At 42.5% G+C, this 25,131-nt stretch overlaps 1 protein-coding gene across 1 annotated transcript in view; it reads right to left on the minus strand.

The window, feature by feature from the left end:
• PHC2 (polyhomeotic homolog 2) overlaps positions 1 to 25,131 on the minus strand; it is a 182,697-nt gene that overhangs the window by 121,887 nt on the left and 35,679 nt on the right. The window contains exon 2 of the mRNA XM_008055735.2: positions 2,074 to 2,084. The gene's annotated coding sequence lies outside the window, so the exon portion shown is untranslated. The remainder of the gene's footprint in view (positions 1 to 2,073; positions 2,085 to 25,131) is intronic.

The following is a 25,131-nucleotide window of genomic DNA, read 5'->3' on the forward strand; positions in this document are numbered from 1 at the left end:
AGTCTGGGCGACAGAGTGAGACTCCAACTCAAAAAAAAAAAAAAAAAAGTTGAATTTGTGGTTGTGAAACAGAATAACTGAGTTAAAAGCTGAAAGGATAACAAAGGAAAGTGTGTATTCCACCTGTACCAGTCCCATTAAACAGCTGCATCTCATTTTCAAAGGTGGTACTAAAGGTGAACTGGTTTACTTTCTTTTTTTTTTTTGAGTTGGAGTCTCACTCTGTCGCCCAGACTGGAGTGCAGTGGCCGCTTCCGGCCACCGCAGCCTCGACCTGCTGGGGGCTCCGGCGATCCTTCCGTCTCAGCCTTCCAAGTAGCTGGAACTACAGGGCGTGCACTACCACGCCCAGCTAATTTTTGATTTATTATAGAGATGAGGTCTCGCCAAGTTGCCCAGGCGGGTCTCGAACCCGCGGGCTCATGCAATCCACTCACCTCAGCCTCCCAAAGGCGCGGGATTACAGGCTGAGCCACTGAGCCTATATCAGTGATTTCAATAGATTTTTTGACAGGAGATATTGTTATGGAGACAGAAGAAAAACAAAGGTTAATGTCTGGAGCAGTTTATAAACCAACTTTTAGAGTTTCTGATGCATCCTCAGAAAGTAGTGGCAAACTGAAAGATTCCTTGGTACTGTAGTTTGAACCAGTCATTCAAGTGAAGCTTCTCTGAAGTTCATACATTAGCAAGCAAGCCAAAGGTTGTTTTAGTTTACAGAGCTTTAAGAAAACAGTTTTACTTTCTCGTAATTCCAAGTCAGAAAATCTGAAGAAAAATTTGAAGATGCTAGTCTACACATTTGTAGACAGGAAAGAATTCAGGACATAGTTCAAATTGTAGAAAATAATAAAAACTTTAAAATAGCGGGCAAGAGAATTCAATAGATTTAGATAAGCCTTTAAAGCATCAGCAGTAGATTGAGAAAGAGCATCCAAAGTGGCAGTGGTAACTTTTTGAAGTAGCCTCACGGTACCAAATCCTCTCATGGTGCTAAGAGATAAGGGGGGGAAAAAAACTCTAGGTATGTTGATATGTAGATGAAGTCCTACTGGTGGAAGACTTTGGAGAGGATTGATGTGTCTTACAAGGTTCCTGGAGTCTGGGAGTCCCCAAGAGACTTTGCAGGGTCATAAAATACCTTGATTTTTTTTTTCTTTATTCATTGTATGATGCTATGCCAGAGTCAGGTTGGGACACAAACTTTAGTAGATAGCGTAGTAAAACCCTTTCTGGTGAGTCCTTATTAGGTGTGACTCCCCAAGCCTCTTAGTTAGGAATTTGGATGAAAGTTAAAAAGGTCATGTTTAGTCCTCAGCTCCCCTTAGTGTCTAAGCATCATTCCTTAGAATGCATGTGTAGGCCAATAAACAGCTAGAGGCCTCACATCGCTAGGAAGGCTCATTCCTAGGGTTGTCTATTTTGTTTATCTGGTGAGGTTCCATAGTGCTAGGAGGAAGATTTGGTGACAATAGTTTCCATATCAGATATTGGATTATGGGGTAGGACATGGTTTGACCTGATTTTATAACTATTTGTCTAAGGGCTAGAGAGAGTCAGGCCTAAAGTTCAGTTTGGAAAAAAACCATCCTGGAGCAGATCTATTTTATGAGCTATCCTGATCTGGGCCCTTGATTTTATCTTGTTTTTTTTTTTTTTCCTTTTCCCGTATCTGGCATAGCATTTATAAGAGACATGTAATGTTAACATAGTGATGGCTGCAAAGATGAGAGTTATTTCAGGGTTCATGTGTACTGGCAGGATCTGATGTCCCTGGAGGGATGCCTGCCTTTGTTGTTGCTTTGGAGACTGACTAGATTGCAGGTGTTTCCTTAAATTGTGAGCAGGTGTCAGCAGTTGGTTTGGGAAGTCCAGGTGTGGTTGCGAATGTGGTTAGGCACTCACTTTAGGTATGAGATTTGAACCCAAGGCATGACTTCCTTTAGTTTTGCAGCACACAAATTAGTTAAAAGTAACTGGTAAGGTCCTATAGTTGGTTACATGTTTGTTTGTTTTTTTGAGTTGGAGTCTCCGTCGCCCAGGCTGGAGTGCAGTGGCACATTCACCGCCAACCCAGTGTTGACCTGTTGGGCTCTGGCGATCCTTCCACCTTAGCCTTCCATGTAGCTGGAACTGCAGGTGCGCACTACCACGCCGGGCTAATTTTTATTTATTTATTGTGGAGACGAGGTCTTGCCAAGTTGCCCAGGCTGGTCTTGTACCCATGGGCTCAGGCAATCCACTCACCTTGGCCTTCCAAAGTGCTGGGATTACAGGCTGAGCCACCACACCTGGCTTATGTTGTTTCTTGAAGGGGATTAAAGTAAAACAATAACTGTGAATGAAAAAAGTTTTCTAAGACAGTCTTAAAAGCACAATTAATAATAAAATTTGGTTATTTTGAGAAATACACCATCTTAACTTAATTTTTATTACTGATAACATATACTAAGACATATTTGAATTATAGGAGTGTTATACAATTTTGCAATACATACCAGGAACACACATAGATATAACTCAAAGAAAATTAAACATCTTTTTATACTTGACAATGTTTCCTGTATGATTTCAATATGCTAAATCAACCAAATGTTTTTCTTGGATTTCAGGGAACCCACTACCTTAAATTAGTGAGGTGATAGAGATTGAATTTAGAAACTTATATTTTGATTTTGGAAAGTCTGCCAAATATCAAAGGTTTAAAACATTTGCTATTACAACACAGGATCACAGGTGACCATAAATTAAGTCATTCATTCAGCCAAAATGATAATTTAAAGATCTTAAAAAGCAAAGAACTTTGATAGAGAAGACTTATTTTCCTAAACAATAAGAAGTAAGAAAGATAGTATAAGGGCAACTGAATCTGTTTCACTTCTCTATGTATTTTATTTTATTTTTATCTAGCTTACTTAAAAGGTAAACAAGGATATTTATGTTATCTCTTGAAATTACAAGAAAACCTTGTTCACAAGAGAAAACCAAAGTTACCTCTGCCTTTCTGTATTATTAACATCAAAATAAATTTTAATAAAAGCTTAGAAATAAATCTATGTTATTTTTAATCATTTTAACTATAGGCAAGATTTTTATAAAATTAGTACAACTTTTGTAATTTTTTATTAGATAACAAACCAGTGATCCAAGGAAACCTTGTTATTTTGTTACAAGGATTCAGATGTTGGCTTGTATTAGTGTGTTTTGATTTTAATGTTTAATTTGTAGACAACTCTGAATTATTTTTATCCCTTAAAATCAACCCTTATAGCTGGGCTCGGTGGCTCAGCCTGTAATCCTGCGCCTTTGGAAGGCTGAGGTGAGTGGATTGCCTGAGCCCGCGGGTTCGAGACCCGCCTGGGCAACGAGACCTCATCTCTACAATAAATCAAAAAGTCAGCCGGGCGTGGTAGCGCATGCCTGTAATTCCGGCTCCTCGGAAGGCTGAGGCAGAAGGATCGCCCGAGCCCAGCAGGTTGAGGCTGCAGTGACCGGGAGCGGCCACTGCACTCCAGTCTGGGCGACAGAGTGAGACGCCAACTCAAAAAAAAAAAAAAAAAAAAATCAACCCTTATAATCTCACATGCCCTCTTTTCCCATGGTAGCTCCTGGGCTTAGAGAGGTTGAATAATTTTAATTTTTGTTCTGTGTTTCATAAAGGCAGTTTATCTTTATTGTCACCTTTTCCTGAGTCTGAGGATAAGACCCTGCCTGGCATGATTTAGCAGGATTCACTGGGGTTTTTTTTGGTCCTATCCCAGAAACCAAAACCCTATAACTTAACGGTACAAAAATTAGTTAGTAGAACATTTATTAAAGATGTGAAAGACTCAGAACATTTTATTAAAGTAGAATCACAGATTATTATAAAATAAAAGTTATTCATTATTCAAGGTGGTAATTAAAACTTTAAAAGCAATACTACATGTAGATGTAAGAATTTCAGTCTTTTTAAAGCTTAGTTTTTCTAAGTAATTAAAAATTTAATAAAAGCAACATAAAAATAATTTTGATGAAATGTAAAATCTCAGTCAACAGATACATGAAAAAATGCTCAGTCTCACTAGTCATCAAAGAAATGCAAATTAAAACCACACTGAGATACCACCTAACTCCAGTCAGGATGGCCATCATCAATAACTCAATAAAAAACTGATACTGGAGAGAATGTGAGGAAAAGGGAATACTTCTACACTGTTGGTGGGATTGTAAACTAGTATAACCTCTGTGGAAAACAGCGTGACAACTCCTAAAAGATCTAAAAATCGACCTTCCTTACAATCCAGCAAACCCCCCCTGGGAATATACCCAGAGGAACTCAAATCACTTTATGAAAAAGATACCTGCACATGCATGTTTATTGCAGCATTATTCACAATAGCAAAAACATGGAACCAACTGTGCTTCCCACCCAAAGAGGACTGGATAAAAAAAATGTACATATACATGATGAAATATTACACAGTCATAAAGAAGGACAAAATTATGAACTTTGCAGCAACTTGGATGGACTTAGAGTCTATAATACTGAGTGATCTGTCACAGAAACAAAGAACTGAATACCACATGTTCTCACTCATAAACGGACCCTGAACAATTATCACAATACTATAAGAAAGGGATTGACAATAGTGGGAAACTGCAGGGGGTGGGGGTGGGATTGGCAGTAGTGGGCATCTGCTGGGGGTGGGGAGGCACACCTCGTCAACAAGGGTATCTGCATAATGATCATTTGTATACCTAACCCTGAATTGTACCCCACATCTTTAAAATTAAAAATTAAAAAAAAAAAGAAATGTAAAATCTTTGTTTCTTAAGCTGATTACCAAAAAGGAAAGAAATATCTTCTAGAGTGTGATTGTTTCTCCTTATGGCAAACTCATTTAGATAACCTGTAAGTTAAACCTGTTGAGAAAAATGCTTGACTCAATCAGACACAAGAAAAGTTTATCCAGGGTCTTGCATGAACATCATATTATACAACAGCTAATAAACCAGTAGTAAGTAAAGGAATGCATGACTATTAAGGACAACATCAGAATGTTCCCAATGACACTGAAAAGTTTAGACATGTCAGAAAGGCCAAGAGTACAGTATTATGTTATACTGCTTTTCTAGAACTTTAAGATAAAACATTTTAGCCTCAGTCCACAACAACAGTTAGAACTGGAGGGAGAACAAAAAGTTATAGGAGCTGATAAAAAAAAATTGAAGGAGAGCTTTATTATCTCAAGCCTTCTCAAAGGGGGAAAAAGCTGAACATAGTAAAAGTTGAATTACTGAGATTCAAGCCTGAAAAGTTTTCAAAAAAGAAACAGGACATAGGACTAAAAATAAAAACCTCTTGAAATTGTATTAAGAGCAAGTCAATACCTTAAGAAAACCTTGTTCTAACGTAGGGAACTATTATAAATAATTCCATTTTGATTATAGCCAGCTTAATCACATATCTTATCATGATTTACACAGACCATCTATGATATGCTTGGACTTTGATTTTCCCATGTACATCCCTCTTTCCTAAATGACCATTTTACTTTAGGACAAAATGTACCACATAAAATCCTTTCTCATATAAAATTATTCTTTCTATATAATCTTACAATTTAGTGAAAACCCAGGAAAGCAAGAAATCTTGAATTGTCTGTCAGAGATCAGCTTTTGTACAGATCAGAACCATAACACAATTTTGGAAATATGCTTCCCCATATCACAACCCTTTCTTAATTGAAAGCAACCTAGACATGAACCTCCAAAATAATTTCAAAGTTTCAAATTACATGAAAAGCTCTCCCATCATAAACATGATTTCATTTATACTTAATTTATGTATTTTGTGTGCTTAATTACTGAGATATTAGATAAAGCTAGCCATCTTTTTAAATTATTTTCTTGTTAACCATTTTTTATAGCCTGTGTTCACCTGGTGTCCACCTAAGTATTGAAGTTGAATACATGAGAATTCTGTCAATAACTCAGAAGATTCAGCTGTTTCATGAAATCAACAATCTTAAATGAATTTTACTTGTCAAAAATAAAAATCATACATGCAATGATTATTCTGTTTTTGACTGGATTTATAGTCTTATAACCTTTATGCTAAACCCTGACACCTTAAAATATCTAGCAGAGACAAATGCAAAACATATTTAAATTAGTAGACCCAGACAAAACGTATGTTGACAATTCTGAAGACACTTTCAGTTTACCAATAATTTTAAGGTCATTTTTCTTTACCAAAGATAATTAAAGTCTAATGAACTTTGAAAGCATTTAGATCTATTCATTTAATTTATGAGTACTCATTAACTTATAAACCAATTTGGTAGCATACTAGACAAAATACATAGCCTGAACACACACATAAAGACATTTAACATACATACACACATACAACCAAATATCCAATAAAGGCTATGGACAAAATTTGGGTAAAGCAGTTTAATTTTTAAAATTTGTTTTACCTCTCTTGCTGGACGCAGTGGCTCACACCTGTAATCCCAGCACTTTGGGAGGCTAAGGCAAGAGGATTGCCTGAGGCCATGGGTTCGCGACCAGCCTGGGCAACTTGGCAAGACCTCTTCTCTACAATAAGTCAAAACATTAGTCAGGTATAAGGGCATGCACCTGTAGTTCCAGCTACTTGGAAGGCCGAGGCAGAAAGATCACCTGAGCCCAGCAGGTTGAGGCTGTGGTGGCCTTGAGTGTGCCACTGCACTCCTGCCTGGGAGACAGAGTAAGACTCCAACTCAAAAAATAAAAATAAAAATAAAACTTATTTTACCTCTCTTTTTCTTTTTCAGTTTCAAATGAGCTATCAATGCTTACAACATAGTTAGAACTGACTGTACTGTATAAGGAAAACAAAATCTTCACATAACTTTGGAACAGTGAATTTTGTCTCAACACCTGTAGCTTAGTAATCAGCAAATTCAAAGCAGGCAGAAAAGAAAAAAGAGAAATAGAGATCTTAGAAGACTTTATTTAACCCTATATTTGTAGGTTAACTATTTGACTTCTGAATTTTCCTTGCTGTAATATGTCCACAGTTTAAAAATATGCACAACAATATCTAAACAGCTGGAGTTCCAGAAAACCTGAATTTCTCTCAAGCATAAAACAAGTTGGGGTGCCTGAAGGGGGCTGTTTTTCACATCTTCTCTTTCAGATAATTTATTTTCAAGTTTTTTCTTTTTCTTTTCTTTCCTTCTTTCTTTTTTTCAGAAGGAAGGGAGAAAAAGGCAATGGACCCTTTAGAATGTACTTCAGAATCAGATTTTTGGATCCCAAATAATTTCTAGAAAGTGAAAATTATCTCAGAATAAACCAGGGCTGGTTAACCGAAAGCAAGAGGACCTAGACTTAGCAGAAACCTACCAGGATCACCTGAGGAAAAGCGCAAAGTTGCTGTGGCTGCAATGGATCCCTTCTACTGAGCTCCAGGTTCAGGAAACTCCTCTGGCATTCTCAAAGTCTTCTGTGTCAGGTTATATCGAGGCCAGGTCTCATTACAATAGAATATTAACCTCTTTTGTTTAAACTATCCAACTTGAAATCCTCCCAATTCTTTAAAATACGACCTAATGAGGCTGGGCACGGTGGCTCATGCCTATAATCCCAGCACTTTGGGAGGCTGAGGTGAGAGAACTGCCTGAACCCATGGGTTTGAGACCAGCCTGGACAACTTGGCGAGATCTCGTTTCTACAATAAACCAAAAAATTAGCTGGGTGTGGTAGCGTGTGCCTGTAATTTCAGCTACTTGGAAGGCTGAGGCAGAAGGATCACCTGAGCCCAGCAGGTGGAGGCTGTGGTGGCCGTGAGCATGCCATTGTACTCCAGTCTGGGCAACAGAGTGAGATTCCAACTCAAAAAAAAAAAAAAAAGACCTAATGGAGAATCTGAGGGTATAGATTGAGCATTACCCGTGTTCCTGTCACATTCGTTAAGGAAAAATTCTGATTTTTGCCTTTGAACACTTGTATGAGTAGATTTGGAACATGACTGTTCACATTCCTCAAAGGTAAATTCAGAAAAAGGTAAAGACCACAATCAGTTAAGCCAGGCGTCCCTGGGTCTCTGATGGTCCCTGGGCATCTGAGCGTTCTTGGGCCCCCTTGTGACTTTCTGTACAGGGCTTCCCATGAATGCCTTGTGACTTAAGACTGTGAATTAAAAACTCTTGGGTTGTACCTTTCTGCTTTTTGCCCAGTAATGATTCTTTTCATGAATGAGATTTAACCGGAGACTTTTCAGCAGGGCCATTTGAAATAGTCTGTTCCTACCCGTTTCCAATTGTGAGCAAACAGATTTGCTGAGGATCTCCTGTAGACCACTGAATTACATTTCAGAAGTGTCGGAGGACACAAAAGAGAGGTTAGCATGGTGTTTTTGGAGGAGTTATAAGGCGTGAACAATCAGATGGGAACGGCCAGTTCCCATGCTTTACCACACCACATAAACAGGACCCAGCGTCTAAGGCTTCATCTGGCTGGCAGAAGATGTTAGCCAGCTGCAGTAAAGGTGACCAGACTTCTTTTTCCAAAAGCCTTTTCGTAAACTGAATTTTTAAATTCCCAAATAACTTGGTTGCCAAAGGCTGCAAATAAGGATTACTTGACTCCTCAAACACTAAGAAAAACCCTGCCTCTCCACTGTTATATGAGAAGTATAAATAAGGCATGGAGTATGAAATGGGTCTTCCAGTAGCTACTTGGAATGAAGTTTTAGCTTCTTCCGCCCCCTCTGTGCCTTCTGTCAGAAAGAATCGCTCATGTCTCAATTTTGCATGGTGCAGGGGTCTGACCTCTTCCCACCTCCACTAACCTCCGTTCAGGGAGGGCCAGTAACTTGGCTGGAGGAGGCAGAAACACCGCAACAGCGTGGAGAATTTGTAGATTGCCCTGAAAAGAAAAAGGAATGAACGGCAATAAGCAGAGTCCAGGAAGAGGAATAGTAAAGGGATGCAGCAACACTCACAAATCCATGGGGCTACAACAGTGAGTCACAAGCCTCCCAAGACTGGCAGGTGGGCACCAGAAATGATGCCAGGTGGCATGGGGTGTAGTTGTTTTGTGGGTCCTTGGCTCGCTGCAGAGAGACATTTCAGAGCATATCATGGAGAGAGGTTTAAAGTACAGTTTACTAGAGAGGAAAGAAAAAAATGACAAATTCAAGATAGAACACAGATGTCTTTAAGGGAAAAGCACATCCCTTCTGTTAGCAGAGTGCTTTATATATTTCCAAAAGGATGGTGAAATAACCTATTTCTAAGCTAAGCTTTGATCACAAGTTTCAGTTCTTTCATTTTTACTTCTAAGTTTTGTCTATGTCACGAGGAACTTTTGAGATAATAGGAAAGTTGCTCTTTAATTATGTTTTTTCTTATAGCACTGTGCCTCAATGTCATGAGGAACTTTTGAGATAATAGGGAAAGTTGCTGTTTAATTATCGTTTTTCTTAGAGCACTATGTCTCAGTGCCTTCGGTAACTCCCTACTGTCTTGGTTTCGGTTTTTATAGCCAGCCACCCCATATTTCAAGGCTGGGCTTGGATTTCAGTCAAGGTGTAGTTGTTCACAAGAGTTATGTCCCGGTAAGACAGTGCTCAGATGCAGATACCTGAACATCTGGTTTCCTAATTATCTAAGGCTGCCTGTAAGAAATTCACTATCTATATTTAAGCTAAACTAGCTGTCCTGTCTCACTACCTGCCAGGACCCATGCTAGATATACATAGTCTTTCTCAGTTTATGGCCTAGCAGGAAGCCAGTATTGGGAAACAGTAATCTATTCATTTCCTTCAGCTCTCCGAACCCACACTGGATTGTGAGGCTTTACCTCTGGTGTCTCTTAGGCACAATGACATTCATTTCATAACCCTGAAATGAAGCAAAATGGAAAGGACATAGAAGTCATTTGAACTCGGTGTTCCATTTTCTAGCTTAGACTAATCATATGCAGAAGGGACCTTCTGACTGTTGCCTACCCTGTTCTACGTAGGCCTTCTTCCTCCAGCATCTACAGGGCTGGGAGAATAGTCAGATACACCCATGATCCCGCCCTTTACCCCAGGCCACAGATGACTGGTCAGGGCGGACACCTGACCCAACATGAGTCAATCATATTCTATCTCCAGGCTCCTCCCTTGCTTGCCCAAGCCTTTTTGTGTGACTTTGGCCACTGTCTTGAATGGAGGTGATATAAATGCAAGAGCTGTTGGCAGTGGACATTGTCCACTATCATACCAGAAAAAAGATCCTATCAGTTTGCAACAAGAAAGAAAAGTAAAGTCAATGCGTGGATTTCTCAGAGTGCTAAGGTTCCAAATTGCCTTTGTATCTCGGAGCCCAACAACATCTCCAGCCTTGGATTCTATAACACCTCCTTTACCCTTGTAGCAATTCCTCTTTGTACTTAAGTCAGATGTGGTGGGCTTACTTGTTTTTGCCTGGTGCCTGGAGGCTGGTATTCCCATGCCTAATGTATCTGTTTCCCAAGGGCTACTCATGACTGAAGTAAATTCAAGGGTCTAGCCAGTAAACAGGTCTGGAGTCTTGAGACCAAAAAACCCTAGCCCAGTTCTGGAGCCTCTGTCCCTACATTTTTGTTTTTGTTTTTTTGAGTTGGAGTCTCACTATGTTTCCCAGGCTGGAGTGCAGTGGCACGCTCACAGCCACTGCAGCATCAACCTACTGGGCTCAGGCGATCCTTCTGCCTCAGCCTTCCAAGTAACCGGACCTACAGGCGCATGCTACCATGCTCAACTTATTTTTTGATTTGTTGTAGAGACGAGGTCTCACCAAGTTGCCCGGGCTGGTCTTGAACCCCTGGACTCAGGCAGTTCTCTCACCTGGGCCTCCCAAAGTGCTGGGATTTACAGACTTGAACCACCACGCCTGGCCTGTCCCTACTTTAATGAGTTTCTAGGTCATGGAATTTTAAGAGCACAGAAAGGAGGAAAGGAACTGGGGTCCTGAACTCTAGTTGGGCCCTGGTCAGGCTTTCATGGGAGGGAGCCCTATTTCTAACTTTCTCTAACTAAACAGGAACCTTCTGGAGAGCCACAGTCTCTCCTGCCACCAGTCAGGGCCAGTGCTGTTTTGTCCCTTCATAGTCACAATTCCTCAAACACTGAAACCCTTTCCAAATTGAGCCAGACTTTCCCTGACACACCTGGAATTAGCCTTTAGGACCTATCTATCTTTCTTGGGGATGGAGGCTCAGATGGGAAGCAGGAAGGTGAAGTGCAGCTGTTTCTGTCCTAGTATTATCTAAGCTTCTGGTGTTTTTCTTATGAGGCCAGCCTCTCCTAGCATGTCATGTCATGAAGCTGATTTATGTTCTCCTCCAGCACTTCTTTTAATCAGTCACGTATCAGTGCCTCCATTTTACAGACAGGGCTGACATTTAGCTGTTTTGCACCGTACAGCCTCAAGTGTTACTAGCAAAATATTTCCCTAATTTTTGCTGCTCCAAGCCCCCTAAGTGCTCTCCTCCCACCTTCCCTGACAACCCCCGTTTCTCCCCTGAGGTCCCTTAGACCTCTGCACCTTCCAGCAATTAAAGGATTAATATCTGATACAGTAGAGACCTCTAGGGTGTTGCTTTATATCATTGGCTTGAACGCTTGGCATGCTTTCTATTCTGCTCCTGCCTTACTCCATAGATATTTAAAATATCCTCCTTGTTTATAGATAAGGTTTAGAGAAGTTAGCTGACTTAATTACTTCTTTTACTTGGTCATTCATTCATTCACTTAACACATTTTTATTGAGTGGTGGTTTTGTGCCAGGCCTGGGCTAAATGCCAAGGATACAGTGCTGAACAAAATTAAGATAGAGAGTCCAGATTGGCACAGAGACAGATGAAAAATTAAGAGGTAATTAGACAAATATATACTATCAAACTCTGACTAATGCTATAAACAGAAAGAACAGGGTTCTGTGAAAGAGAATCAGACAGAGACTTATTTTTAGGTAGGAATTAACCAGACAAAGAAAAGGAAGGACTGTTCAGGTACAGAGGGCACGATCCTTATGGGCTGGATCCTGATCCAGGTCTTCCACACTGGGCAGAGCTGAGTAGTCCAAGTGTGGGTACCTGGTCCTAGGGTAGGCAAGGAAGAGGCAAAGACAGTTGAGCTGCACTCATGAATTTGTACCAAGAGAAGACCACATGCAGAGAAGAATGTGAGGAAGCCAATTAGGGATGAGAAGAGAAGGCAGCAGAGACACCAAGAAAATAAGGCCCTGCTGTGGCAGACATTGTTAATTGCCTCCCAGTATGCATTATCCTCAATGCTGACAAATGTTTAATAATTGGCTCTTGGTGAATGATGGGTGTGAGAGAGGCAGAGTTTGGGTTTGTTATGTTTGCCAATTTCTGTGGTGTAAATACTCCCACCAATGCTGATTTCAAGTCTTGGCAATGAATGCAGAATTGGGGGATGGGGGAAATGCATGCATACAATTGGCTCTGAGCCTGGGTAAGCCAACTCCAGGACACCATTGAATTATCTCCCTAAAACAAAACAAAAAACAAATAGAAAGCCTCCTGGCTAGAAACTACATATCCAAGATTCTTTTTATTAGATAGGGCCACAAGCAAGATCCGGTCAATGGGCTGTGTGCAGAAGTGATGTGGGCAACTTCTCAGTCACATCTTTGCTCTTTTTCCTCCTTCCTGCAGGTTAGAATGCAGATATGGCAAGGTGAGGACAATGACAAAGGGGATACCAGGAGCAGGATGGTATAGGTGAGGACAATGCCAGAGGGGATAGCAGGAGCACTGAGTTAGAAAGAACCTGGATTCTTGGGCCAAGTCATAGAGTAGAGCTGCCTAACAGTCCTGGACCACCCACTTACCTTTGTACTATTTCATGAAAGTGGAACAAATGTGTATCTTATCTGAGGCATTTATTTTGGAGTTTCTATTAAGGCAGCTTATCCTGAACACTAATACTTAGCCCTAGAGCTACTGGGACTTTGATGCATTTTGTGGCTATCTTTACCACAAACCATCTTGCCTTTTAAAGTATCCCAAGTGATTCTGTCTATATTATAATCAAGGATTGTTACTCAGCTTTTGTTAGTCAATGTTGCAGAAACTATCCCCAAATCTCAATGACTGACAACAAAGATTTATTTCTCACTTATGTTAAACAACAGCTGTGGATCATTTAACCTTCTGCTCCATGTGCTATCACATTCTAGGTCTCAGACAGAAGGATATAAACCTCTATACCAGTGTGAAGACAGCAGGAAGAATGCAGTGGTTGAATCTTGCTTCTGTTGGACATACGACATTTCTGTTCTATTAGCCAAAGGAAGCCAGTGGCTTAGACCGACAACAAGGAGCTGGTGAGGTATTACTCACCTTTCCTCCCCCTTCCAGAGAGGCACTGTAAGACTTGTTGCAATGGGCAGGGATGTTGTTGAAAATCCAACATAAGCCGGGCTCGGTGGCTCAGCCTGTAATCCCGTGCCTTTGGGAGGCTGAAGTGAGTGGATTGCCTGAGCCTGCGGGTTCGAGACCCGCCTGGACAGCAAGACCTCATCTCTACAATAAATCAAAAATCAGCCGGGTGTGGTAGTGCGCGCCTGTAATTCCAGCTACTCGGAAGGCTGAGGTGGAAGGATCGCTAGAGCCCAGTGGGTCGAGGCTGCGGTAGCCGGGAGCGGCCACTGCACTCCAGTCTGGGCGACGGAATGAAACTCCAACTCAAAAAAAAAAAAAAGAAAGTCCAACATGTTGTTGGGAATGATAATACAATCTACCACGAGAGCCCAAGATGAAAAACATACAACATGTCAGGGCAGGGGCTATTATTATTGCCATTTTACAGATAAGGACATTGAGGCTTAGAGAGGATAAGGGCCACATAGTCTTATGCTTGGATTTAGAACTAGAAATTTCTGAGACGTGCACCTCAGTTTTCTGCTATAAATCCAGTTGTTATGAATAAAACCTTGTAGATAGTCTAGAATACCCTCTGCCTTTTATAGTATATTTTTGGAAGTCAACCTTGGGAGACTGTTAAGAGCACACTTAAACTCAACATGTAGCAAAAGAAGAAATGTCTGAGGGCTATGAAGTTAGGAGGTTTGGGGGCTGACCCAGGGCTCTGCCACTAAATCCCTATTCAAACTCAGAAAGTCATTTGACTTCTCTGGTCTCAGTTGTCTATACATAGAAAGGCTCAGAGCATGCAATTAATGAGGTCTTTTCTGGCTCTAAGATGCTAATATCTAATTTTACTATTCTTAGTAAAACTTTAGAAGCCCCATTCTTTATTTAAAAATGACTTTGAAAGACAGTCTTGATAACCTGCCCATTTCTGTCATTTGTTCCTTCTTTCAGCCATTCAATCAAAAAGTGATGGCATGCTCTTGGTTCCAGGTACTGGGAGTACAGGGATGAATTGGATCTGGTCTTCTGTTTCCAGTTCACAGTCTGTTAGAGGAGATGGATAAGGATGTGAATAATGGTAAACCTGCAATAAGTGTCCTAATTACAAAATAGGGTGGTCAGAGCTATAATGGTATATAAAGATGCTGTATTAAACCAGGAGGCAGAGGCTTCCTCAGGCTGGTTGTGGTACTAAACAGTGGGAGGAGATATGGGGAGAAGAGAGGCAGAGGCGTGAGGACGATGAATCCAGGCTGGGCACTGGGGGCCACACTAGAGGAAGTGTCCAGCAGGCCAGTGGATAACTGAGACTGAGGCTGGAAGGAGGTGTAGGTTCAGGATGTGGCTTGGAGATCATTCACAAATAGTCACTGAAGTCATGGGAGCACAGGAGACCGTGCTTCTCCTTCCGGACATTGTCCCTGGACCTTGGTCCAAAAATAGGGCCCTGAACTCCCAGCAGCCTGACTGTACAGGGTGGCCACACATGCCAGCATTTCCTGGGGAGGTCCTGCAAGGGATTGACCTAAGCTGGGTGCAACAGTGTACGAGTTGGCCCTGAGGGAACAAACGTGCTGCACCAATTCTGTTTTATGGCTTTGTCTGATGCTAGAACATGTAGAAAGGGCACCGGGTCATCCTCTGTGTAATAGGGACATAAATCAGGCAGCGTCCTACTTCCTGAGGCCCCAGCCAAGGGAGACAGGACCTGCCCAGCTCTAACTGGGATCAATTACAGGCCATTCTTCTGCCTGCCTGAACTTACTTCCACAGACTTGTGCATGCCTGGCCCCAGAAGGCCCTGCAGAGAAGCAGCTCTTAGACTGTGTCTGTGACAAGATGCAGAGCTCTAACTTGGGCAGGACAAAAGAGGGAGAGCTAGTTGCCTAAGTGAAGAGGGTGAAAATAATGATAAAAGAACAGAGTCTACCTTCCCCGAATGCAATGGGCCAGGCACATGCCAAACTCTTTACAGCCATTATTTCATCCTGACCTCACAATAACCTTCTGAGGCAGGTTCTAGTGCTGAACTGACTTTGCACATGAAGAAACTGAGGTTCAGTGAAGTTGAGTGACTTGTCCCACTTAGGAAGTGAAGGAACCCCAAATTCAAACCCAGGTCTATCTGTCTCTAGAGACTGAGTTCTAAAAAATGGCAAAGAAACAGCTAGTCTAGGCAGCCTGTTATTTGGAGTCAAATAGGTTTGGATTCAAATCCTGGCTTTGCTAACTATGTGATCTGAAACCATCCATTTGCTAATACTGACTCTCTAACTAAGTGATCTGAAGCAAGTTACTAAATTTATGAAGTCTCACTGTCCTCTGTGGTAATATGGCAGAAAGCAGAACCTGCCTTGCAATATAGTGATGAAGATTAAGAATAATGTATGTCAAGTAGGTGTAAATGCTCAATAAGCGGTGGTGTTGCTACCATCACCCCCATCCTCATTCTTGCTTCTTATCTTTGCTTACCACATTCAAGAAGATGTAAGAGTGAGTGCAAAGGCCTGCACATGTGAGAGAGGCGCCATATCTGGAGACCTGAAAGTGATTTGATATGGCTAAAAGTGAAAGGTGGGACAAAGTAACTGGGACTTGAGAGCAAAAAGATTTGCTTGTCAGCTTGCAGCCATTGAAGAATTTTAAGTAGGTAAAGGAGTCATACAGTTGATTTTGCTTCTCAGAGACATGCTTTAGGTAGCCCATCTTCTTCCCCTTAGCATGCCAGTGCATAGCAGGTGTTCAAAAATATTCATTGCACACATTTGCTCAATGTTGCTGTTGTATCCATGCTTGCTTGATTATGAGAAAGAAGTGAGCACTCTGGGTAGTCCAGGAAATGATGATGGATTTTAGGAGTAATTGTGGATTATCTATATCTCTATGGGGAGCCAAGAGCAGAGACTGGAATTGGGAGATACCCTTGGCTCCAAGGTGGCTGTGGGTCCTCCACAGACAGGAAGCACAGATCAGCATAGATGCAATGCCTGCATGTCCCATCTCTGCTTCTGTCCTACCTGCTGGTTCCTGTCACTTTTAGCTGTGATTTCCGTAGTACTTGAGCTTGCGCATGATCCGTTGCAGCTTCACTGGCACTCTCTATATGACAAATGTTCATTCTTAGATCCTTTTGATACGTGGCTCATAATTTGTTTGGAGATGATCTAATTGGTCTAGATTCACCATTGTATGCAACACAAGTCTGAATGAGGTAGGCATGCATACCTGAATAAAATCAGGATTCTGTGAGGTAAAAAGAAGGGAGAGGAGAAATATGAGGGAGGACCCCGAAAAACCCAGAATTTATTTATTAGAAATTGTGTATTTATTCCTTACATGTTTAAACTTCAGTCACTTTCAAAGTACTTTCCATTTGATGCATTGAACCTATTGAGACATATTTTCCACTGCTCAAAACAGTTTTTGAACTCATCAATTTTGATGCCTTTTAGTGCTTCAGCCATTTTTTGTTTCACCTCTTCCACACTGGCAAAACATTTCTCTTTGAGGACTTTTTCATCCTGGGAAACAAACAAAAAAGTCACTTGGGCCAGATCAGGTGAATAGGGAGGGTAGGGTACGGGGTCATGCTGTTTTTGGTCAAAAACTGCTGAACATTCAGTGTGGTGTGGGCAGGTGTGATTGTAAATCACCCATCATGAAATGGGCAAACACATTTAAAGAATCTCCAAAAAAAAAGTTCACTAAGCTGAACACAGTCTCTCACAACAATGCTAGCTGGAACATTGATGCTGATGGGTTCTTAGAACACTTACTTACCTACTGGGGGAAGCCTGCGCTATACTAAAAGGGGCTTGCCCTCCAAAAAAAAGAAAAGAAAGATAATTCTGGGTTCTTTTTGGTCCCCCTTGTAGTTGCTAGGAAGGCAATTGGTAGTGACTACTATGCTACACAAATGATTATTTAATCACGATTTGGAATAAGGGCTTTGAAGAGATACAGGGTGCTATAAGAGGGTACAACAGGAAGACCTAAATTAGATTGGGTGGGGATAAGGAAGCTTAATAAGGCCTATGGATTGCCAGATCTTGAGTCAATGCTATATTACTCAGAATACAGGCTAAAATGCTAAATAGTCCCAAAATACAATAACTTAAATTATATATGTATTCTCACATGAATAATCTAGAGATGAGTAGTCCTTGGCTGGTAGAGTCAATTCTGCTTCAAGGAGTCTTCTGGGACGCAGATTGGTAGGTTGATGCTACTGTCTCTAACATGAAGCTCCCACCTCTGGGTCCACAGCACCAAGGATGCTCATATTCTAGTGGCAGGAGCTCAGAGTGCCACATCTAGCTGCAAAGGACATTTGGGAAGGTAGAGTCCTGCTGGGTGTCCATGGTCTCTGTTAAAATTCTGGGGGGTGTTGAGCAAAAGAAGGAGGGATGGGAGCTCACTGAGGGCAATTTCAAACCCTACTGTGGGTCCCTTCCCTTTGTGTGAGGAGATGAAGGATCCCAGGGATACTAAATAGATACATACATTAGGGAGTTCCAGTAAGATGAGGGAAAAAAGGTGCCTAGCCACCTTTAAGAAGTTCCTATGACTCTGAGGGACAGGAGCCAGATTGCAGTGGGTTGAGGATGAGAAGTAAGGATATGAAGCTGAAAGGGTAAGACAACTCTTTTGAGTCACTTGGAGGGAAGGGAAGGAAAGAGGCAGAAATAGCTAAATCTAGAACAAAAGAACAAAGGAGGACTTTTTTTTTTTAAGTTGGAAGAACTTGGAGAATATCTACAGGCAAAAAAGAATATTTTAATAGAGGAGAGATTGAGGATGTGGGAAGGAGATTAATTAGCATCCTGTACTAGATAGAGGCAGCTCTCAGAGCACACAGGAAGGGGCCAAGTGCAAAGATATGGAGAGAGAAATGTTTCTTCTGAGATGAGAGGAAGGCAGTGAGGATGGAGGGTGAAATGGTTATGTTTGTAGATGTGAGGTAAAAAGGGAGTCATGTAATTCCTGTTCGATAGCTCCTTTCTCTTCGTAAGCCAGAGGGGAGGGAATTCCTGGCATAGAAGAGGCAAATGGTTGATCACAAAATGAAGGAATTTGTGCACTGTATATAGATTAAGTCAAGGTCAAGGTCATGTGGCTTTGACTCACATAGCCATTGTCTACCAAAATCAGCTCAATCTAGTTTAAACAAAAAGCATGGGGTATCTTTTACCAAAGACAGTGGGTCTCTGGGTTTCAGGAAGAGCCTGGATCCAAGGAACTGGACAGCTCCATGTTCTTAGTGGTGGCTTGGTCCATACATATGGGCGTATGGAGGGAGTGTGAGGCATAAGCAATTATAAGATATCCCTGGGGATGCAGGAACTCTAGAACTCTGAAAGGGAACTGAGTTTCTGCACTGATTCAGCTATGGAGTTGACATACCAACATCTGGATATAAATTACATTGATTTATTTATAGCCATAAGTCAGTGAAGCTGGGGGGACATCCGAATGACATTTTCTTTAATGAAGGGCCTTTGCAAATGTGTGAGCAGGGTTTAGGGAAACCACAAGAGACAGTGCAGAACCTGGGGCTAGTGGCACCAAAGTCGTTACTATCCCTAGAACTGAAAGTCAGAGAGGAAAGAGCAATTGCTTGAACTCAGAGAGGCCTTTGTGGAGAAGGCTACCTGATAGTAACTGAGATTGTTATGCAGCAAAAGGGACTCACCCCCAGTGTGCTAGAAGCCAATATCATGGCATCAGGTTTTTGAGAAAAGAAAAGCTTTCTATTTCAAGTCGACACAAGGAGATAGGAGTGTCAAGGTCAAATCTATCTCCTGTGCTGGTTTTAAGGCAGTATTTTACAGAAAGGGTTCAGGGGGTGGATTCTGAGATTAGTCAGTGATTGGCAAAAGGAAAGGAGAGATCTGGAAAGTCCTTGGGCCTGAACAGTTATCTCTTTGTGCTAACTCATGAGTCACATGTGCAAATATGGGGGTAGTTAGTGTGAAACATGTGGTGGAAATTTAGGCTGTGATGTCAACAATCTTGTTCTGTGCAATCTCCAGTTGCACTCCTGGTTCCAACAGATTTCAGCCAGTTTTGTCTTGGTCTCACAAGTGGAGTGTCAGCATTTCTGCAAGTTGTTTTTTTTCTTATCTGCCATCCTGCAACTCATGAGTTTTTGTTAGTTACTGGTTCCTTTTGCTTTGGGGCACAGTTTTAGTTTCAACTTTGCAGTAAGTTATTTCTTTCCTTTTTTTTTTTTGAGTTGGAGTCTCACTCTGTTGCCCAGGCTGGAGTGCAGTGGCATGCTCACAGCCACTGCAGCCTCAACCAGCTGGACTCAGAGGATCCTTCTGCCTCAGCCTTCCAAGTAGCTGGAATCACAGGCATGCATCATCACACCTGGCTAATTTTTTAATTTATTGTAGAGATGAGGTCTTGCCAAGTTGCTCAGGCTGGTCTCGAACCCCTGAGCTCAGGCAATCTTCTAGCCTCCTCCCAAAATGCTGCGATTACAGGTGTGAGTCACCAGACCTGGCTAATTGTTTCTTTTCTTATCTGCTGTCCTGTAAGCCCAATAATTTAGTCATTGGTTTCTCTAACTCTTTGAGGCATGGTTTCAAGATCTCCCACTGAGGGGTGTACCAGCCCATGGTAACCTTGCAGGGCGAAGTCAGAGGAATGCATGTCCTACCTTCACCCTCCTCCCATCCTCCAATCTCCTCCCACACTTCTTGTTGACTGAACCCAACAGGAGGCCAGAGGACAAGAAGGCCCACTGCTGTGGTTTCTAGACCAGGGTGGAAAAAGATGGAGAGTGGGTCTGGAGGAGCAAATGGAAGAGTGCAGGAGGCTTATCTAGGATTAAACTTTGCAGACAAGCACCATGGACTCAATATTCTTTTCTAAATACCTGACACGAACAGGAGAGCCAGAGGCCTTACCTCTGAGGGTAGAAGGGCTCTCCAATAAGGGGGTAAGTTCTCACCTTGTTTTACAAATGAGTTAAAGAGAAAGCTTCTGAGAAAAGAACTTGAACTATGTACATGACTAGGGTTTAAGTATGAACAAGTATGTTTGGCAAACTGAGAGAGAAGAAGGCAATGACAAAAGACAAACTATGGGGAAAAATTATGAGGAAGAATCTATTCAACTTGATACCCTGAGGTAGAATCCATGCAACTGGATACCCAATGTAGTGGGCAGAATAATGGCTCCCCAGAGAAGTCCATGTTCTTATTTTATTTTATTTTTTTTTGAGTTAGAGTCTCACTCCATCACCCAGACTGGAGTGCAGTGACCACTCCCGGCCCCCGTAGCCTCGACCTGCTGGGCTCTGGCGATCCTTCTGCCTCAGCCTTCCAAGTAGCTGGAACTACAGGCACGCGCTACCACGCCCGGCTAATTTTTTGGTTTATTGTAGAGATGAAGTCTCACCAAGTTGCCCAAGCGGGTCTCGAACCCACGGACTCAGGCAATCCTCCCACCTCAGCCTCCCAAGGCACAGGATTACAGGCTGAGCCACCGAGCCCGGCTAGGTCCATGTTCTTATCTGTGAATCCTGTGAATACATTACACAGCAAAAGGGACTTTGCAGATATAATTAATTTAATAAATTTTTGATGGAAAGATTATCTTGGATGATGCAGGTAGGCCCAATGTAATCACAAGGGACCTTATAAGGAGGAGGCCGAATCAGAGAAGGAGATAGGAGAATAGAAGTAGAGGTCAGAATGGTACAGGGCCATTAGCCAAGGAATATAGGAGGTCTCTACAAGTTGGAAAGGCTGAGGAAATGGATTCTCCCCTAGATCCTCAAAGAAATGCAGCCTGCTGACCCATTGTAGACTTTTGAACTCCAGGTTTGTAAAAGGATACATTTGTATTGTCTTTAGTCAGTAAGATTGTGGTACTTTGTTACAGCAGCAATGGTAAACTAATAAACCCAGTTATTATCACAGTCTCTTAAACACATTAGAAATTCAGTAGATAGCAAAGCCTGGAATGAAGAATCAGACTCAACTGAGGATCTAGGGATGGAAGTGAATTGTGGCTCTGGGTCTAACCCCTGTATGTACCTGTAGATGTTAGGGGGAAAAGCCATCTCTTTAAATAACGCACCGCTTCAGGACTCAAGCAATCCTGCTTTGGTTCCCCTCTTGGAGCAGAACATAGTGGAGAGAGATCAGTTTCTCTGTCCTCTTTGGAATAAAAAGGTAAAGGTAAGACCCAGGCTCGGGGCACAGGCATCCAAGAGGGGTGGCAGATAGCAGTCATTAAGAGGCAATCTAAAGCAAGCAGTGCTATGAGCGCCAGAGTGATATCAAAGGCAGTTTGGAGAAGGTGGCACAAGCAGCATCCCTGACTGGCCCAGACTTGCTGGACCTCTGAGATACTAAGGGGCAGAGCACCTCTGTGATGGTTCTGAACCCGGCAGTTACCTGGTTTGGGGGTGGGGCAGTACTGAGCTAGAAAAATATGTGTCCAAATGGTATTGTGGACTCATTCATATGAATGTAGTCTGTGACCTCCAGGTTACCCCTGTAATACAAAGGGAAGGAGTGCATTATGGATTGTATTGTGTCCCTCTAAAAAGACATGTTGGAGTCCTAACCAATTCCTCATATTTCTTTTCTTTTCTTTTCTTTTCTTTTTTGAGTTGGAGTCTCACTCCATCGCCCAGACTGGAGTGCAGTGGCATGCTCACAGCCACCCCAGCGTTGACCTGCTGGGTTCCGACAATTCTTCCAGCTTTCCAAGTAACCAGAACTATAGGCGTGTGCTACCATGCCCAGCTAATTTTTTTGATTTATTGTAGAGATGAGGTCTCGCCAAGTGACCCAGGCTATTCTCGAGCCCGTGAACTCAGGTAATCCTCTCACCTTGGCCTCCCAAAGTGCTGGGATTATAGGCTTGAGCCACTGCGCCCAGCCCCTCATATTTCAATACCTCGGAATGTGACCTTAATTGCCTTTATAGAAGCAATGAAGTTAAAATGATTATAATTAGGGTGGGTCCTAATCTAATATGATCAGTGTCCTTATAAAGAGGGAAATTTGAACACAAAGTTAGACCACATAGAGGGAAGCCAATATGAAGAGGTATGGGGAGAGGACAGACATTTAGGGTCCAAGGAGAGAGGCCTGGAGCAGATAATTCCTTCACAGGTCTCAGAAGGACCCAACCCTGCTGACACATTATCGCCGACTGCCAGCCTCCAGAACTGTGATAGGACACATTTCTGTTGTTTAAGCCATCCGGTGAGAGGGACTTCGTTACAGCAGTCCTAGCAAATGAACACAGAGCCATTCTCCCCTGTTCTGGCTCCTATCACTGTATAGCATCTTGGGGGACTCAGAGAGCTGCTGGGTCTGGGGACTGGGCATGTGAAGGGCCAGGTAGCAGCTGGGCATGCCCCGCCCAGCGGTGGAGCAGGAAGCAGCTCACTGACCAGGCCCGCTTGTCTAGGTATCATTCTTAACTTCTCTTTCCTCAAATTCCATGTCATGGCAGCATGGCTGCAGGCATCTGCAGACAGCAGCTGTGCATGGCAGGAGTAGCTATGTGAAATCAGTCTCCTAAGGGAGTGTGGGGAGAACCTGGGATCAGCAAGATGGCAGGGCTACTGTGGAAACGATGAACTTTTTTTTTTTTTTTTTTTTAGCTCAAGTGAGATGTGCCCTGGGAACCAGTAGAACTTGGTGGGGACACTGTAGGGGACTGCAGATGATCTGATTACTCAAAAGTACTTTCTCAAACTCCCACAGATTGTCCCAACTCCTTCTCTCTTTCCTTCTCATTAGCAGTGGGTAGTAGCAACTCTTCACTTCCCTCTCCCATCTTCTGGGACTTCAATGCTCAAAGTCACTGTGCCCTGCATGTTTCTGGGTAGTGGCCTCCAGATCTCAAGCCCTTAGGGAAGTGGGAAGAACCTCTTCCCCACAAGAAGGTTTTGGGTTCTGTTTAGATGAGATTTGTGAAGAGAAGGAAGGAGCTACCTGGGAACTGAGGTTCCTGGGGGCCAGGGGAGAAAAGGTAGTTCAGACAGAAGGAACAGTATGAGAAAAAGCACAGAAATGTAGCTGGGCATAGCATGCTGAAAAAGTTCCATGTGGTGGTAGCAAGGGAGGCATGTGAAGACTTATAGGACATGAAGTTTGAGAGGAGGCCAGGGTCCAGGTTAAGACAGTCAAGTGTTACTGTAGTGCCACCTGGTGCTGGAATGAATCAGGGCCTGGCCTGAGATGACAACTACTCAGGAAATCTTTTAACTGAAGTCACTAGATGAGTAGGTGAGGATGTCTGCCGACGGATGATCTATTTCTGTAGATGACTTTCCAGTGACAAAATACATTCATAATTTCCCAGTCTCTCAGCTACATATTTCTATATAACACAACATAATAGCTTATCTCTGCTCCATTTGGCGTTAGCTGGGACAGTTGGAGTCATTCGAAGACTTTGCCATTCACAAATCTGGCAGTGGATGCTGGGACCTTAGCTGAGACTGTGAGATGGAACATATCCATATGGCTGTACCTTGTGACCTGGTTTTTTTTTCACAACATAGTGTCTGGGTTCCCAGGGTGAGTGCCCTCAGAGTGAGGGCCAGGCAGGCAGAAGCTTTTCTAACTTAGCCTTGAAAGTCTTATTGTACCATCTCTGCCAGTCACTGAGGTCAGCCTATATACAAAGGGAGAGGAAGTAGATGCCACCTCTTGTTAGGAGGAGTGTCAAAAAATTGTGGACATGCTTTAAAACCACCATCTCCCGGAAGTACATCTGATTACCTGTACATTGCAGAGAAGCTGGGTGACCAGCCAAGGTCATACAACCACCAAGAGATAGAAGTAGGTCTAGCCACAACACACCTACATACACATGCATGCACACACACAACATACCACACACATGTGCACCTATGCACACATACATGTGCACATACATATCAAACAGCTCCTGTGCTTAGCAATTCACATCATTTGACATGGCCTCTTGGATCTATAATAGTCATTTTAACCTTAACGTTTCAAAACTTTAACTCCTCATTTTTCTAAGCCTGCTATCCCACAGTCTTGGGATAATAAGACTGTGGGATATCATTTATCATTCCTAACTTCTGTCTCCTCACATTCTATGTCAAACTCATCAGCCAATGCTATCAGTTATATCTTCAAGATACATCCAGAATTCAGCCATGTCTTAACCCCTTAACCCAAGTGTGTGGTTGTGATTCAAAGCCCACATTATTTCACACCTGAATTATTGCAACAGCTCCTGGCTTATCTCTCTGCTTCTGTCCTGACATACTCACCACTACCGGAGCCACTTTACTCTCATCACAGCAGGCTGAATGATTCTTTGATAATATGAATTGGATCATGTCACTTCTCTGCTCATAACCCTATAATGACCCCCCATATCATGCAGAATAAAAGTCAAAGTCCTTACAAAAGTCTACAGGCCCCACCCTGACCTGCCTGTTGCTCTCCAGACTTCTCTGACCTCATTTCTTATGATTCTCCTGGCTTGTTTCACTTCAATCACTCTGTCTCCTGGCTCTTACCTCCTACCTCAGGGCCTTTGCACTTGCTGTTTCCTTTGCCAGAGAGCTGCATGACTCCTTCTCTGTTCTTCATGCTTCTGTCAAATATCACCTCATAGCCGGGCTCAGTGGCTCAGCCTGTAATCCCACGCCTTTGGGAGGCTGAGGTAAGTGGATTGCCTGAGCCCACGGGTTCGAGACCCTCCTGG

Source organism: Carlito syrichta, unplaced genomic scaffold (genome assembly GCF_000164805.1).
Source record: "Carlito syrichta isolate Samal-C Ts95f unplaced genomic scaffold, Tarsius_syrichta-2.0.1 Scaffold301936, whole genome shotgun sequence".
Taxonomy (NCBI): Eukaryota; Metazoa; Chordata; class Mammalia; order Primates; family Tarsiidae; genus Carlito; species Carlito syrichta.